Consider the following 14936-nt stretch of genomic DNA (forward strand, 5'->3'; position numbering starts at 1 on the left):
GCTTTACCAAGATATCCTCCTTTATAATTTGCATAAAACTCATTATGGGCTTTTTGAAATAAAAGGTTTTGAATCTGTTTTTTTGGGCTTTGCCATGTATCTATTTCACCAGACTAAGCCTAGCTCCACATTAGTTCAGTCACCACTTAAACATCATTACCTAATGATCTACAAGAGTATCAGCTATATGCAATAAATGCACAACCATTAGAAATATTATGTAATTCTAAACAAAAATCAAATGCCAGCAATAAGTCCCCATAGTACTGAAAGTGTATGTGTAAGAAAAGAATGACACATTCCTTTAAAATTACTGTCTTCATTTATTAAATCCTCCAGACCTATTTCACAGACCTTGTCTATCTCTAATCACCTCCTTTTATGTTCCTCAATGTATCATTGTCAGATAGTCAAAGCTTCCTCCACAGCTTACAGTAGGGACACTTGAGTGCCTTTGTACCTAACGTACCAAACCACGTTCCCATCAGAGATTCCCAAATCCTATGGAGGCACTTACATTTGAAAACCAAACTCAGAGTCTCGAGATCAAAATAAGCAATGAGCACATATGACAGTGTCTTTGCCACATTCAGTGATTTTATCACGTTCTGTGATTTTAAAAAAAGGACTATGTACACTGACACTGCAGGTATTTTACAACACATGACAAGCAGTAAATGGTCTACAGAGCTGCGCTTGGAAAAACCCCACAGATTTCACAACTTTTTTTAACTGATGCTGCTTCTGGAATTTCTTTATTTTAGGCTGAATCTGTACATATAGCTAATACCATATACATGGATGGGAACGGGTTATGACATCGAACCACTTTATTCAGATAATAGGGTGCAACAGCCACACAGTCCAGCAGGTTGCTTGCCTACACTACGCAGCCTTGCACAGAACAGCCACAAAGAATTTGCTCAAACCTTGCAATGTACTTGAAACTTGCAATACAAGGGCCAAAGACACAACCGCAATTTGACACAGCAAGGAGAAGAAAAATCCTTAGCATTGCCAATACCTAAGCCCCACGGGACTGCAAAGGACTCATTACTTGGGCTCCCCAGGTGCTCCCAAGCAGCTAACCATGCTGTACATTACAACACAAACCAAACTTCCCCATGGACTCTGCCAGACTTGGCAAATAGAACAGGTAAGGAAAAAGGACCTTCCCTTCTGATCCCCAGATCTGGTACAACAGGTTAACACACCAACACACACGAGTCAGCCTCCCAAGCAAACCCATCTCTACTAAGAAGCCTGAAGCTTCACAAAAAGATTAACACTATCTTCGCTACCATCGCTATGCCTGAAGGCAAGGGACCCTCACTCTGGCTGGATACAGCATTAGGACCCATACCATGACACCTTTATTCCATGATGAACACGTAGACACATCGGAGTTAAGGTGGGATTTCACACTGCTTCTGACCTCTCATTTCCCTTGCTTGCCTCACCTTCTCAGAATATTGTCACTGCTGGCAAGACCCTCTTGTTTTGCAGTTTCTACTACACATACTTCATTAAATGTTTGTATATCCTCAGACCTTTATTCTCCTTTTTGCACTTACTGATTTCAATCCCACTCCATTATTATTGTCTTCCCACAACCGAGTTATTGGTGGGAAGTATTTTAAACTCGTGTGTGTGAAAGACAGCCACAGACAAAGAAAACCGCATTGCTTTAAAGGTTTCTTTTAACAGTTCAAATATAGTCACAAATTAATTTTCTGCAAAATAAAATATGAAAACCTCCACTATAAATTAAGTTTCTGTGAAAAGTTGTCTTATTCCACTGAAAATCCCATATTCAAAAGTTAAAAATAAAGAGTCAAGAAAAATAGTATAAGTGGGTATAAAACTTCCCCCGCTCCTTCGTATTCACAAAGTTTAAACTTTTCTCTGTAGGTTTAAATCTCTTCCCACCTCCTCTTTTCTTCTTCAGCCAGAAAACCAACAGCACTGAGGTCCCAGTGATGAGGCATGACTCACCCACAAGTGCTGAGTCACAATCACACCGAATACACTCTTACATCTTGATGGAGCATCAAATTCAATAGCTTTGCTTAGTCATTTGAGCTTACCATAATTCCTATGATTCACTCAATTCCAAAACTTTGATTTCTGATTTCTTATTTTTGCTTACAATATATATTCAGTTGTATAACTCTTATACAACTCTCTAGGCTGAATTTTTGCAAGACACCACTAATCCTAAGTCAGAACCCAAACTTCAGACACAAGGCATGTCATTTGCCAAACCCAAGAGGCCAATATGCCACAGTGCGCGTCGGTCTGATTTGGAACTGCTGATCTCCCACTCCTTGAACATCTACAGAGAATGCCAGCTGACACTGAAGGTACAGGCATTAGGACTTCATCCCACCCTGACTCATGCCAGCAACAACCTACCATTGCCTCAAAAGCCTGACCTTTCTCTAGGAGGGCTGCTCAGCCTGACAAGGTCAGGCACAAGAAGCAAGTGTTCAGCAGTTTATGCAGAGCATGAGGTATTTGACCATGGTAAAAAAAAGTAAATGCTGGAGCAACAGTTTTCCAATTCCTTAGCCATTTCAGCTTGCTACCTTTTGTCCTATCTGGAGAAAGGTAAAGGGAAATTACCCAACTGTTTATCTGTTCATCCAGTTATTTACATACAGAAGAAGATATATTTGGCCAGAACTCAACTAAGCTAATTAATAAATGTATTTCTTTCCACAGGAATTTACAGCAATGTTTTATCAAATTACTCTTAACATTTCAGCTACAATCCTCAGAACTTCTCTAAAAGGTTGCAGGCAGTATGGAGGCATGAAGGAAACTCATCACTGACAGAGGGAAAGACAGACAGAGCAAATAAGTTTCTGATGACTACCACAATGCAAGACCTACAGGAGGTAATTACCACCATATTGTTATTTATTCTTCTGTCTTCAGGCACAGTTTTCATGTTTCCTCACCGTCCATTTCTGCAGCAGCTGCACTTACAATTTTTATGCTGGCTTAGTGGTTAATAAGTCTGTTGTGTTGAAGGCACCCAGTCAGCTGAGTACATCTGAAAAAATTTCCCTTACAAAAAGATACTGCGAGGAAGGCAGGGGTCAGCTCTATGGATTTCTAGGCATAAAACAAACTGCACATACTCAGATATAGTTCATATAAATCCTACAATAATGGCTGAATGTCTTCACCCTTGATAAGGGATAACTACAGCTTTGAAGCTGCTTTGGCCAGCTAATCTGTCCTTAGCAATATTCAATAAAAGCATGAAAAAACAAAAGGCCAACTGAAAAAGTAAATATTTGGCCTTTGGTCATGAGAAATTCAGCTGCAAGCCATACATTCTCCATAGGCCGCAGTCCCTTCCAGGCATTCACACAATGATTTTTTTTTTTTTTTTTAATCCTAGCCAATTTTAGTTATAAGCCATTTCCTATAGAGCTTTGTCCTTCTCTGTTACACATATGTAGTGTAAGTAAATTAAAGACATATCCTGATCCCAGTGAAAAGCCTAAAGCACTCTGCAAGAATTGCTTTTCCTACAGGCTTGAGATTCAGCAAGCGATCCTGACACTACTGTTCTAGACATCCAAGACCTACTCCTAAAACATGAAACAAAACCAGCCACGAGGCAACTAATTCTACTTCTTCATTCCTGCCTCCACCCAGGCTCAGTTACTGAATGTGCATATCACTGTGAGCATGAAGTAAAATGCTTCGAGAGAACAAAGAGATCTACCTCCAAACATTTCTTATATTAGTGTCCTAACACTCACCTTGTTCAGGTGACTGATCTGATGCAGGTAGAAGATTAACTTAAGTCCAAGCCTAACACTATGGTGGAGGGAATACTGCACTGCAGCGGGGCATAGTAAAAGCCACTTTGGCACCTGAACCTCCTTTTTAACCCAGAAATTCCAGTTTACTCAAGAGCTGAAAAAGCTCAGCACAACACACAGCTATCACAAAGCTTTAGACAGAGAGGAGTCCATTTTTTACATACTGATTTTGTTTCTGGTAAGAATAACACTTCACCAGGAAAGTAACAACCACCTTTATCCAAAACTACCACCTCCTTTGAATAAAAAGACAAAACACCAGCCCGCCCAAAAGATAGACACTTGTATTTTTAATTATCAGTGCCAAAAAACAGTGGGGCAACTGCCGTCTTCCTTCTCTTCAGAGCTTTGATGTGACAAATGTCAGAAGGCTGCTACTGATATCAAAACTGATCAGCAGGACCACAGCTGGAGAGGAAGAAAACAGGTAGATCAGGACACAAGTAGCAAATACTATACCTACAGCATATTTTTATAAGGCTTCTGCTTATTTATTCAAACTGTAAAAAGACACCTTTTAAAATACTCAAATCCTGTTTTTAACAGGGCTGTGTGCTCATGCAGCTCAGCGACCTTGGTACACAGTAAAAGCCAATACAGTTACTGAAGACTGATTTCAATAACTTTCTGGAAAGGGTCCAAAGCAGCTTTTCATTCTGCAGTGTCTGCATCAAAGACAACATCCTAATAGAAAAAAAGAGGACAAACTGTAGCTGCTCTTGAACCTGGTGTAAGAGATGTGTGGTTTTCTGCTATTACCACAAACTTCATTACAACATATTTTCTATGGGCAGCATCAAATGACAACACCCTACCTACTACTAATCACAGCTACACACCAGGGCTAGCAATGAACTACCACATTTCTATTCCTGAATCAAATACTGCAATGCTTGCTTAAATACAACTTTTATTTCTATCACTGGACCCATCAAAACAAAACAACAACAAAAAAACAAAACCAAAACAAACAACCCAACCAACACTGATAATCTCTGCAGTAGCCAAGTGTACCGTGATATTAGTCTATACATACAAATGAGGATCTCCTTATTCAGAATACAAATCTCTGCAATCCTTAAGTGCTCCATCAGGAGTCTTGGACTGCACCTCTCTGCACACGATTTAAGCTGCTTTCTACAGGATGGCAAGCAAATACATTCACAGGGACAGAACATTACTGAAACAAATATCAGGACATGAACAAAAACAATCTTTAACCAATAATTGAACAGAGCCGGTTCAGTCTCTCTTCAGTGATAGCACTGCTCATGATTTCTTTTCACATCTCATTGGAAACTATTTAAACAATGGTTTAATCTTTATATCTTTTCATATCTTTATTCACACAGATCTTTCTGTGAAATATTTATTCATGGCCAAGTGGACTATATTGTTTATTCGTGACTGGTCAAGTAGCACTTTTTTGTTCATTGGATGTGCAGTTGCAATGAAGCTTGAAGTAAGGAAGCCTGCCAAAACTCTAGAGAATAAAGCTTGGAAAGATCAAGGTTCACCAGCCTGTTAGCAGATGGAGGCGGGGGGTGGGGGGGGTGGAAATACCAAACAAAAAAACCCCACACATATTCTTTTAAGTTTTTAGCTCTGGTTTCAGAGCAAACTCCTTCAGGAAGATACCTAAGTGCACCCTCAGGTCCTTAAATGACCCTGCAAGATTTAAGAACAAGTCTAATAGAAGTGACGAATCAAGAGCTTATGATGCTGCTCGCAGGCCCCTCATCAGATGTGTCCATCTGAGGAGAAAAGCCACCTACATAGTCACAGGTAAGGTCTAAATTCTACACTGAACTCTCTTAAAAACTGCCAGAACTGGAAGTACTCATCATTAATCCCAAGACTTTTTGTACTGCATTTATTTTTAAAAAAAAGCAAAAGCAAACAGCAAAAACAAAACCCCAAAAAACCCCAAAAACAAACAAACAAGTTTAAGCAGTAACTTTTTTTCCGAAACAAAGCACAAGTTTAAAGGCTGTATAAAGGCACCCATTTCTATCTGCATGGCCTCTTTATGAGTTATCAAGTTCAGACTTTTTGTCATTGCGTTTCCTTTTCAAGCTCTCATAGGGCACAGAGAAAAAAAGACATTTCTCAAGCAGAGACAGAACAACGTCTGTGTCAACTGACTGGCAGAATTCTGACAGGTGTCTCATACAGATTAGCACATACATCAAAATTAGGAGCGGGGGGGGGGGGGGGGGGGGGGGGGGGAGTCAAGATGTTCTTATTCAAGCACACTGCAGCCAAAACTAACATTCATTACCTGTCAGTGTATCACCTCCATTAAGTTTCCTGTCAAGAGAGACTTTGCTGCACATAGTTTGGCCTTCTTTAAGTTATGTGGGGAGTAAGTGCCACAGTCGAGGGACATCATGGAAAAACAGTTAGACAAGATGTCTAGACTCTCTTATTCCTGAAGCTGTATCTTGACTATCTCCTTTCTCTTGACCTGTTAGTATGAGAAAGAGAAGAGTAATCTGCGAAGTAGGTAAACTTTGCTGCAAAAATCAGGTCTTCTCAGAAAAGTTAGTGTAACTGCATTGCTGATTAGACAAGTGCTTTATCAATTCCAAGTCCATAGCTTCTCTTCTCACCCATTCCCCACCCCCCAGTGCTTTTCAAATAATAATGAATACTACTTAACTATAAATTGCTACAAATCTTGCTCAACCACTGAAGCAGACAAAGTATGTAAGTCTTAAAGATACACTTAATGGCATGCTGTAAGCACAAAGTAGTCAAGGCAAATACCTTCTTCATCATGCTATTATGCAAGTATAATATCAGGTATATCCTTCATCATGTTTGCTTATGCATGCTCATCTCTCCCAACACAAGCATCTTTGAGATCAGCATTTAGCTCCTCAGACATTACTACATCTTCCATCAAGGACTGCATTGTTTCAGCTTCCAATAACATCAAAACAACATCCTGCCATCCTTCTTTAGGATCAAAAATAAGGCAGTAGCGCTCCTATTTTTTGCTACAATTGTCAAACCTTACTTTGATTCTGTGCTTGTTCCTTTTTACGCTCCAGATAACTCATTAAAACTTAACACGTTCTAAACCCCATTATAAACCTAATAGTCCAACTTTTCTTCTTTTCCTGCCTTCAGTACAGATTAAAATATTATGCAGTTAAACTCCTGAATACACTCTAGGCACCACCTAACTCATTTTTACAACAGTGCCAATGAATACTCCAAGTGCAACGAGACTCAGAATCCTTCTAATCCAGCAAATAAAAAGGTGATTTTCCTCAAACAGCTCTAGACGGGAGGCAAAGGACCCCAAAACTTGTGTCTCTACCATCATGAAATTATTTATTTTCAGCATCAGCTTAAGATGCTCAAGAAATATCTAGTGGGGATTGTAGATTAAAAATATTAAAATTGCTTATAAATAATTAAAATTATTTGCTGAGAGGGAAAGAAAGAAAATCAAGTCCTCTATTACTAAGAAAAAAAAAAACCCACAAAACCAAAAAAACAGCAAAAGTGAGTATCTTTTGTAATGGAAAAAAGTCCCAGATATATCTGAGCAGTACTCCAGTACTTTTTCCAGTGCCAAAGACTCAACAACAACAAAAAAAAAAAAAAAACAAACAAAAAAATCCCACTAAAAAAAAATACAACAAAAACAGAAACTCACTATTTTACAGGCCTTGAGGTAGTTTGTTTGCATGAAACATCCACCACATGCACATCTTTGTGCATCTTAAAGAACTAGATATTTAAATAAATCATAAAAACATAGAATGGTTTGGGTTGGAAGAGACCTTAAAGATCACCTAGTTCTAGTGGGACACCTTCCACTAGACCCACTTTGCTCAAAGACCCATCCAGCCTGGCCCTGAACACTTCCAGGGATGGGGCATCCACAGCTTCTCTGGGCAACCTGTTCCAGTGTCTCACCAACGTCACAGTAAAGAATTTCTTCCTCGTAGCTCATCTAAATCTACCCTCTTTCAGTTTGAAGCCATTGCCCCTTGTCCTATCACTACATGCCCTTGTAAATACTACCTCTCCAGCCTTCTTGCAAGGCCCCCTTTAGGTACAGGGGAGGCAGCTATAAGATCTCCCCAGAGCCTTCTCTTCTCCAGGCTGAAGAACCCCAACTCTCTCAGGCTGTCTTCACAGCAGAGGTGCTCCAGCCCTCTGATCATCTTTGTGGCCCTCCTCTGGACTCTCTCCTGTAACAGGTCCAGGTCCTTCCTATGTTGGGGGCCCCCAGACCTGAATGCAGTGCTCCAGGTGGGGTCTCACGAGAGCAGAGTAGAGGGGCAGAATCACCCTCCTTGACCTGCTTGTCACATACATTGTTGGGCCATTTTGATCTTCTTGTCCACCAACACCCTCAAGTCTTTCTCCTCAGGGCTGCTCTCAATACCAAATTATGTGATAAATTCTAAGCATAGTCAATTATGCTCTCAGTAATGAAATATAATGAAAATAATGAAAATAAATCTGATAAAACTGTTTATGGTTTAATCTCAAGTTTTCCTAACATCCTAGAAGGAGCCATTGCTGTATATGTCACCGCATTACTGTTCACAGCGCAAACAACAAGAACCCTTCCAGCCACCACCTAGAGCTGTGGTGGACACCATTTATAAGTAAGCAGGACAAAAGCTGCTGTACAGTTTAAAAGTGCTAACATGTCACAAAACATATTTGCACAATCTTATTTTCAGAACCATCACAATATGCAGAGCCTTTACCGCTGGAAAACTTCAGTTGAGCAGTATTGTACCACCATGACAATGGGTCCAACCATCTATTCTCACAGCTGCTTTGCAACCTGGAAGAAGAGGATTAATGTTGACAATTCTGCTGACAAGGAGACACTGCTGGCAGGAAGAAATGTGCCATCATGTTACCTTCCAGCTGGGCTCCACAGACAGTGATGCTCCTGTACTTTGTCATGTGTACAACGTGCCATTAACTTCTTTGATCCAACTGCTCAACCTGAATAAAATATTGATGGAGGATTTCAGCTTTTCTGTTATCCAGTTTGTTATTGAAGCATCTTTTGTGCTATCACTGTTTCTTTCCTCCTAGATATAACTGTTAGTTTGATAAATCTGTGCTGTAATTACTAACAAGTGGCTTAGTTACAAAAGCTCCTACCTTATTGTAGTCAGATGGGGGCAGAAAATGGCATCTTTATATAGATATCACTGTAAACACACCAGTACCGCATATAAGAAAAATATATTTAAGACCTTTTTAGATAAAGATATACATTGCCCTTACATTATTTTCACCTCCATCTTTCCCACTGAATTCTTATTTTTTTCTGCAAATCATCCCTCAGCCAGTTACAGCACACAGCAAAAGTCTTTCATCTTCCGTGGACAAGGTAACATAGCAGGAGCAAGGAAGTTTAGGGGCAGAAGTAACTGTTGTCAAAAACAAGCTTTCATTTTTTTCAAAGGGAAAACTTGTCAGCCACGTTGGGGTAAACAAAAAACTTGTCACGGTCTCATCATGCCCATAACAGAATCAAAGTGCCAGAAATGTTTCCAGAGATCATCTATTCTGTCCCAAAGCCAGATTATTTATACCTAAAGCTGTATGTATGGCTAATTCAACCTACTTATTATGAGTAATCATTTCACACAATTCAGAATTTAGTCATACCATGTAAGTAATACCAAGAGGAGGCAGGAAAGCCCCAACAGAAACAGGGGCTTGATATTGTAATTCTGGGACAAGACTGATGCTTGCATTTCTGAAGGCTGAACAAGAGAGCTTCTAGAGATGAGAGGTATTTTTCATTCCAAAATAGCCCCCAATTTTTTCCCCCTCCAGTGCTGGTTTGTTTTGTGGGTTTTTTTTTTTTTTTTCTCTACCTAGTCCTTGAAAAACAGAATTTGCCTTTATGAGATGATTAAGAGGTGCGGTCTGACCACTAAGGACACTTCAGTCACTCCAGTCTCCTCTTAGCTTTTATCTAGAGTGGGAGGAGCAGCTTGGGATGGTAATAAGGCAACCAGGGTAGCTATCTGGGTATAAAAATATTAAAAGTTCTGTTAAAACACAGACATCTATGCACAAACCTTGCTTTATTTTTGTAGAAATGAAAATTCTCAAGGAAAACCAGAAAATCTATTTACACTAGACCCCAAAGTCTTTTCATTTTTCATTTATAATAAACAGTCTACTATATATATAATGCAAAGATTTTTGTAACATATACAGGGCTGAAAGCTAAAAGTTTTCTCTCATAAAGCTGGTAGGGAAAGGCACCAAGTAAAAGAGGCAGAAGGAAAAGGTTTCCTCTCCTTACAAGATTTTCCTTAATTTTTTCTCATCCCAGTTAAAAACTCTACAGCCAGCAAAGCCACCTGGATTCAGATCAGTTCTAACACTGCTACATGCAACCATCTAAGAGGCTTGGTTCACATGAGCTTAGAGTACACATTAAGCCACCACAGCTTTCTTCAGTAGCATATAGCTATCACACCGTTCATCGCAGCATAAATGGAAAGCGGGACTGGTTTTGGAGAAGAATCAAACCATCGGGAACATTCCTACAGAGATGGGGTCCTGCACATGAACCCAATTTTGTCAGCACCGTGAAAGAGGCATTCTCTTGACTGCTAAAGAGGATGGATCCCTCCTCATTTTGTGTTACAGAAGAACCACCTGCTGAAACTCAGCCTATGCCAGTCCAGCCTGTCTGTTCAACACTCACTGCAGAAACATGGAGAGGTAAAATCAGGGGATCCATGCAGGTCATCCCTGAAGAACAGAGGGTAAGATAAAGACTTTTGTATGTCTTTAAGCCATAAAGCAAGTCAGAATTCACTTTAATCCTTTACTTATCACTACTGTCATACAGGTCATTATGTTCTTTGAGAGATTTTGCTGTCCACACATCCCCAGACAGAGCAAATCCTCAACAAATGGCACTTGTTATCCGAGGTCCCGACAGCATCTAAGCTTGGAATAGAACACAGCAAGTGCAAACAGCTTTGTCTGCATTTGCTTTCCCAAGACTATACGTACCTCTCACTAGGATCAGCAGGGTCCTTCATTCACTTTAAGTACTATCTGTGGAAATCCACTCAGAGCTCTGGGACCCGAGTGGCCTTAAACCTTGGTTCCTCCTTCGGGCTCCGGCCACCATTCAGCAAGTCCCCTGAGGTATCCAGTGAACATCCCCACAGAGGTGACCCCATTCTCAGAGAACTCTGAGGAGCCAGCTGGGTCCACAGGACAACAGTCCAACCTTTCCTCTAGAAAGGTGACATTGAGTATGCTTCCCCAGTAAGACAAACCCCAATGGCTTTCCTGGGAAATGATGTTCCTGAAGACGCTACTTCACACAACAGTGAATGAATTTGCACAAGGTGTCATGCAGGGGGTCCAGAAGTTTAGTTTGCAGATGAATGCACTGCTATAAAAGCATAACCAGGTCTCCTGTAAACACACATTGAATTAACTTTCCCATTGCCAGGCAGCTCAGTCTAATAGCTCCTAAAGAAATAGGAATTAATTCCACCTTTTGGTTTAGCTTGTCTTTGAAGCTACAAACTAGCCAAGCTACTTTACACGTTTGTGGAAACAACACATTGCTCCTGTAACTGAGCACTTTTAAAGTTCATTTGAAATTAGTCTGAGTCTTTGCAAAACTGCACAGTACCAGTACCAGAGCTTCCTTTCTTTTTCTCTCATGCCTCTCTTCTCTCAGAAATGTTGGGAGGTTTTTTTTAAAATGTTACTTCTAAAACATAAAAAACATTTTGTAAGCCAAAACCAATATCTTTTCCTCTCCTCACCCCCAGTGAATTTAGCCTCTATCAGATAAAGAAGGCTCTCTGAAGAATCCTATCTTCTAGCCTGAGCAATTAATCATCTTAGTAACAGCAGACTGTGGAAAAAGTCAAAGAATGCACTTCATAAAAGCAAATCCTATATTTTACTGTTTCTCTCCTTAGGAAAAAAAAAAAAAGCTTAAAAAACAAAAAACCAAAAAAGAAACACCAAACTGGAACTCTGGAACAATGCATCTTCAAAGCCTTTCCCAACTGGCAAAACACACTGGATGATCAATAAATGTGTTTGGTAAATAGAAGGATTAACTGCTAATGGCAAGTCACAGTTTGTGCACAAATTCCTTTAAAAGCCACGTTGAGTAAAGACATTTTTTTGACCCAATACACTTGCATAGATACCACTATTTCTTGAACTGATACTGAATACTGAAAAGCATTTTTTTGAAAGTAAAAATAATCAAGAACTCCAACCAGCAACCAAAAACCCCCTCACCCTATGACATTACAGTTGCACTATGCAAGCTAACTGAAATAAGCTGTTTGCTAAAAGGCTGTTCAGAGAAAACCATCATCAGTACTTAACAGCTGACAACGGACCATTGAGTAGGCAAAGCATCTATGTTCTGCAGAGTAAAAACTACTTACCTGGGACAGATCTATTAGGCTGTGCAGCTTCATTGATAGGAATAGAATTATAGACATGACAATACCACTGAGGATTTTAGATCATAAAGGAATGAGACAAAGATTACTGTAGTAACTGATGGACTGTTAAGGCCTGGCAAGTCTATTATTTTTTTCCACTCCTGATTTCTTAGCATTGTCATTCCACTGCTAATTATCTAATTAAAGGAGCTGTGTGATATTAACAGCACATCTACTTCTTGTGGAGAGCTGAGAAGACTGAAGATTAAGAATGTATGGTCTCTTGCCACCTTTGGAATAATGACAGAAGCAACATTAGCAAAAGAAGTAACATGTTTTTGTTTAAAAGTCCCAAGTTCTCCAACAACATCAAGTTCCTAACCTGCTGACAAAAAGAGCACCCGTGAATTACCTGCAGCCTCAGAACATCAAGCAAATGCCACCTACAGTGAAAGGCAAAGTTTACAATCCCAGAGTAAGATGAGAGGAGCTAACATTTCATGGGGAAACAGGCAATTCATCTGTCATTTTAGATATTGCATGCCATGATTCAGAGTGTCAGCATACAGATGCAAGCTTTACTTAGCAGCTTGTAAACTACTGTCAGGGAAGTCTTGGGACATCTTAATTTGCTGATAGGCTTGGGGTGCAGGCAGTGCTTTCAACAGGCAGCAGAGGCCAAGAAACCCAGCAGCAAGATTAGTTCGCAAATAGAAAATGACAGCAGAACTTGGTGCACTGCTTCGACTTTAAACACAGCATTTATTAACTGGAGAGCTGTGTACGAAAATGCCATGCAGAGGAAGTGTGAAAAGTTTTCTGGTTTGAACTTCTAGCAGTGTAAGTGGATCAAAAAGTGGGATGACTCTTCTAAAGTAGCTCAACTTTCTAAAAAATAAGACAGGGATCAGCAGTTTTATAAGTACTATACTCCTATCCACTTTGTGACAAAATTATGAATACCAGTTTACTTCTCAAACTTGGCCTAATTCACCATATTCTACTAGTGATATTGAATGGCTTAATTTTTGGATGTTCAGTTAGCAGCATCTTAAAAGAACAGATTGCTTTTGAAAGGCAAAGCAGTAACTGAGCATTTCTAGAGAGCAGAGTGCAATAGAGGTGCCTTGGTGCACAAAACTTACACGTGCACCTGGTCTAATTGCTTTTGAAAGTACTGGCCTCAGTGTTGAGCAAAATAAGCAACCGATCAGGACAATTGCACATGTTCTTTTAGCCAAACTTAAAAAAATTCCCCTCATTTTACCTCCTACTATTCCCGATTTCTTCTCATCTGGTCTGCAGCCCTTCCAAAATATATAGTCAACACTACCCACAGAGAATTCAAACAAACAAAACCACAGTAGTGGGACAGCTATCGATCCCATCTCTATAATTTTTAGATTGTGCTCAAGAACTGAAAAATAGATTTTACTTTGATTGCTCCATGGCCACAAGCTAAAGAACTGATGCAGGTCATGATAAAACATTTCTTTGAATTTCTGAAATACTGTGACTTTTTTTAAATTGTGTTATCACAAAGTCATTAAACTAAGTACATACCTGTTTGAATAAACGATCAATTCATACCCAGGAACTACACTGTCAGTTTTATACAGACTCAGAGGTATACATTCTTCCTTTACTTCTTTCAACTTAAAACTTTAAAAAGAATCCTTCCAACTTCAATTTAATAATGTTCATTACCATTAATGACAAGCTCAGATTCTGGAATACTGAAAGAGTTTTAGCTCTTCATAGTGCCCCCTAATATTTTTGAAATACATTGCAGAAACTGATCCTTCACACCAAGCATTTCCAAGCATAGCCTCTAGAAGCTGCATTTAAAATTTGTAGCTTATCAATTTGGCCATGCTGAAGAATGTTTTTATAACAATTTTTCCTAGTATCTCCAAGGAACATAAAATTTGTCAGAAAACATTCAAATTAACCATAGTCTATTAAATCTTTACAATACGGGAACCTCCAATTTAAGAGACAACCAAGCTGCAGCATATTGCTGTCTCAAAAAGGTCCAGCTGCAGGCGACCTTAGAAAGCTCAAAAATGTTTTGTCCAAGCATGAAAGACGAGGTCTGTCATAGTATTAGTCTGCACTACATAGGGTAGAGAAGATTTTGCCTAACAGCATATTCAACTATTGAGCAGAATAACTGCAAAATTACTTCCAAACTCACCGCTTTGAGTACTGTAGCTGTTATAGTTTCCTCTAAAATCTATATTGAAATTACTAGGTTGCAACATTTGCTGTAACAGAAGAAAATACTAAATCAAACCAACTAGTTAATGTGCCTCATAAGCCAAAGACCTTGTTAGAAGTCACAAATCCCAAAATTTGTTCATGCGTGCTAAGGTCTCCACAGCATATTTTTACTAACTGCACCATCTACTGACAGAATCTTAGAACTGCTTTCAGACGATTCCCTCTGCACACAAATTTTGATATTTCAGGGATTCTCAATCATCTAACAACCCCTGAAATTTCACAGGCAATTTCTGTGAAGCTTATAAAAGGCAAAAATAAATGCAAATTCACTTTAAGACTTACATTAACTTTTAGTGTGCTTTCATCTCAACTGGATAAAGGGTACCTAAATCAAAGAAAACTGAAATCACTCTTAGTTCAA

General features: G+C 39.4%; 1 long non-coding RNA gene across 2 annotated transcripts in view; it reads right to left on the bottom strand.

The window, feature by feature from the left end:
- Nucleotides 1-14936, bottom strand: part of LOC114011199 (uncharacterized) — a 44101-nt gene that overhangs the window by 12377 nt on the left and 16788 nt on the right. The window contains exons 3-5 of one of the 2 annotated variants that reach the window (XR_008746651.1): nt 8741-8828; nt 8558-8661; nt 6124-6309 (exon numbers count right to left, since the gene is read on the bottom strand). This is a non-coding gene — a long non-coding RNA (uncharacterized LOC114011199). Of the gene's footprint in view, nt 1-4112; nt 4251-6123; nt 6310-8557; nt 8662-8740; nt 8829-14936 lie in introns of those variants that run through there. The other variant, XR_003553045.2, reaches the window with a different exon arrangement.

Source organism: Falco peregrinus, chromosome 3 (assembly GCF_023634155.1).
Source record: "Falco peregrinus isolate bFalPer1 chromosome 3, bFalPer1.pri, whole genome shotgun sequence".
NCBI classification, from domain to species: domain Eukaryota; kingdom Metazoa; phylum Chordata; class Aves; order Falconiformes; family Falconidae; genus Falco; species Falco peregrinus.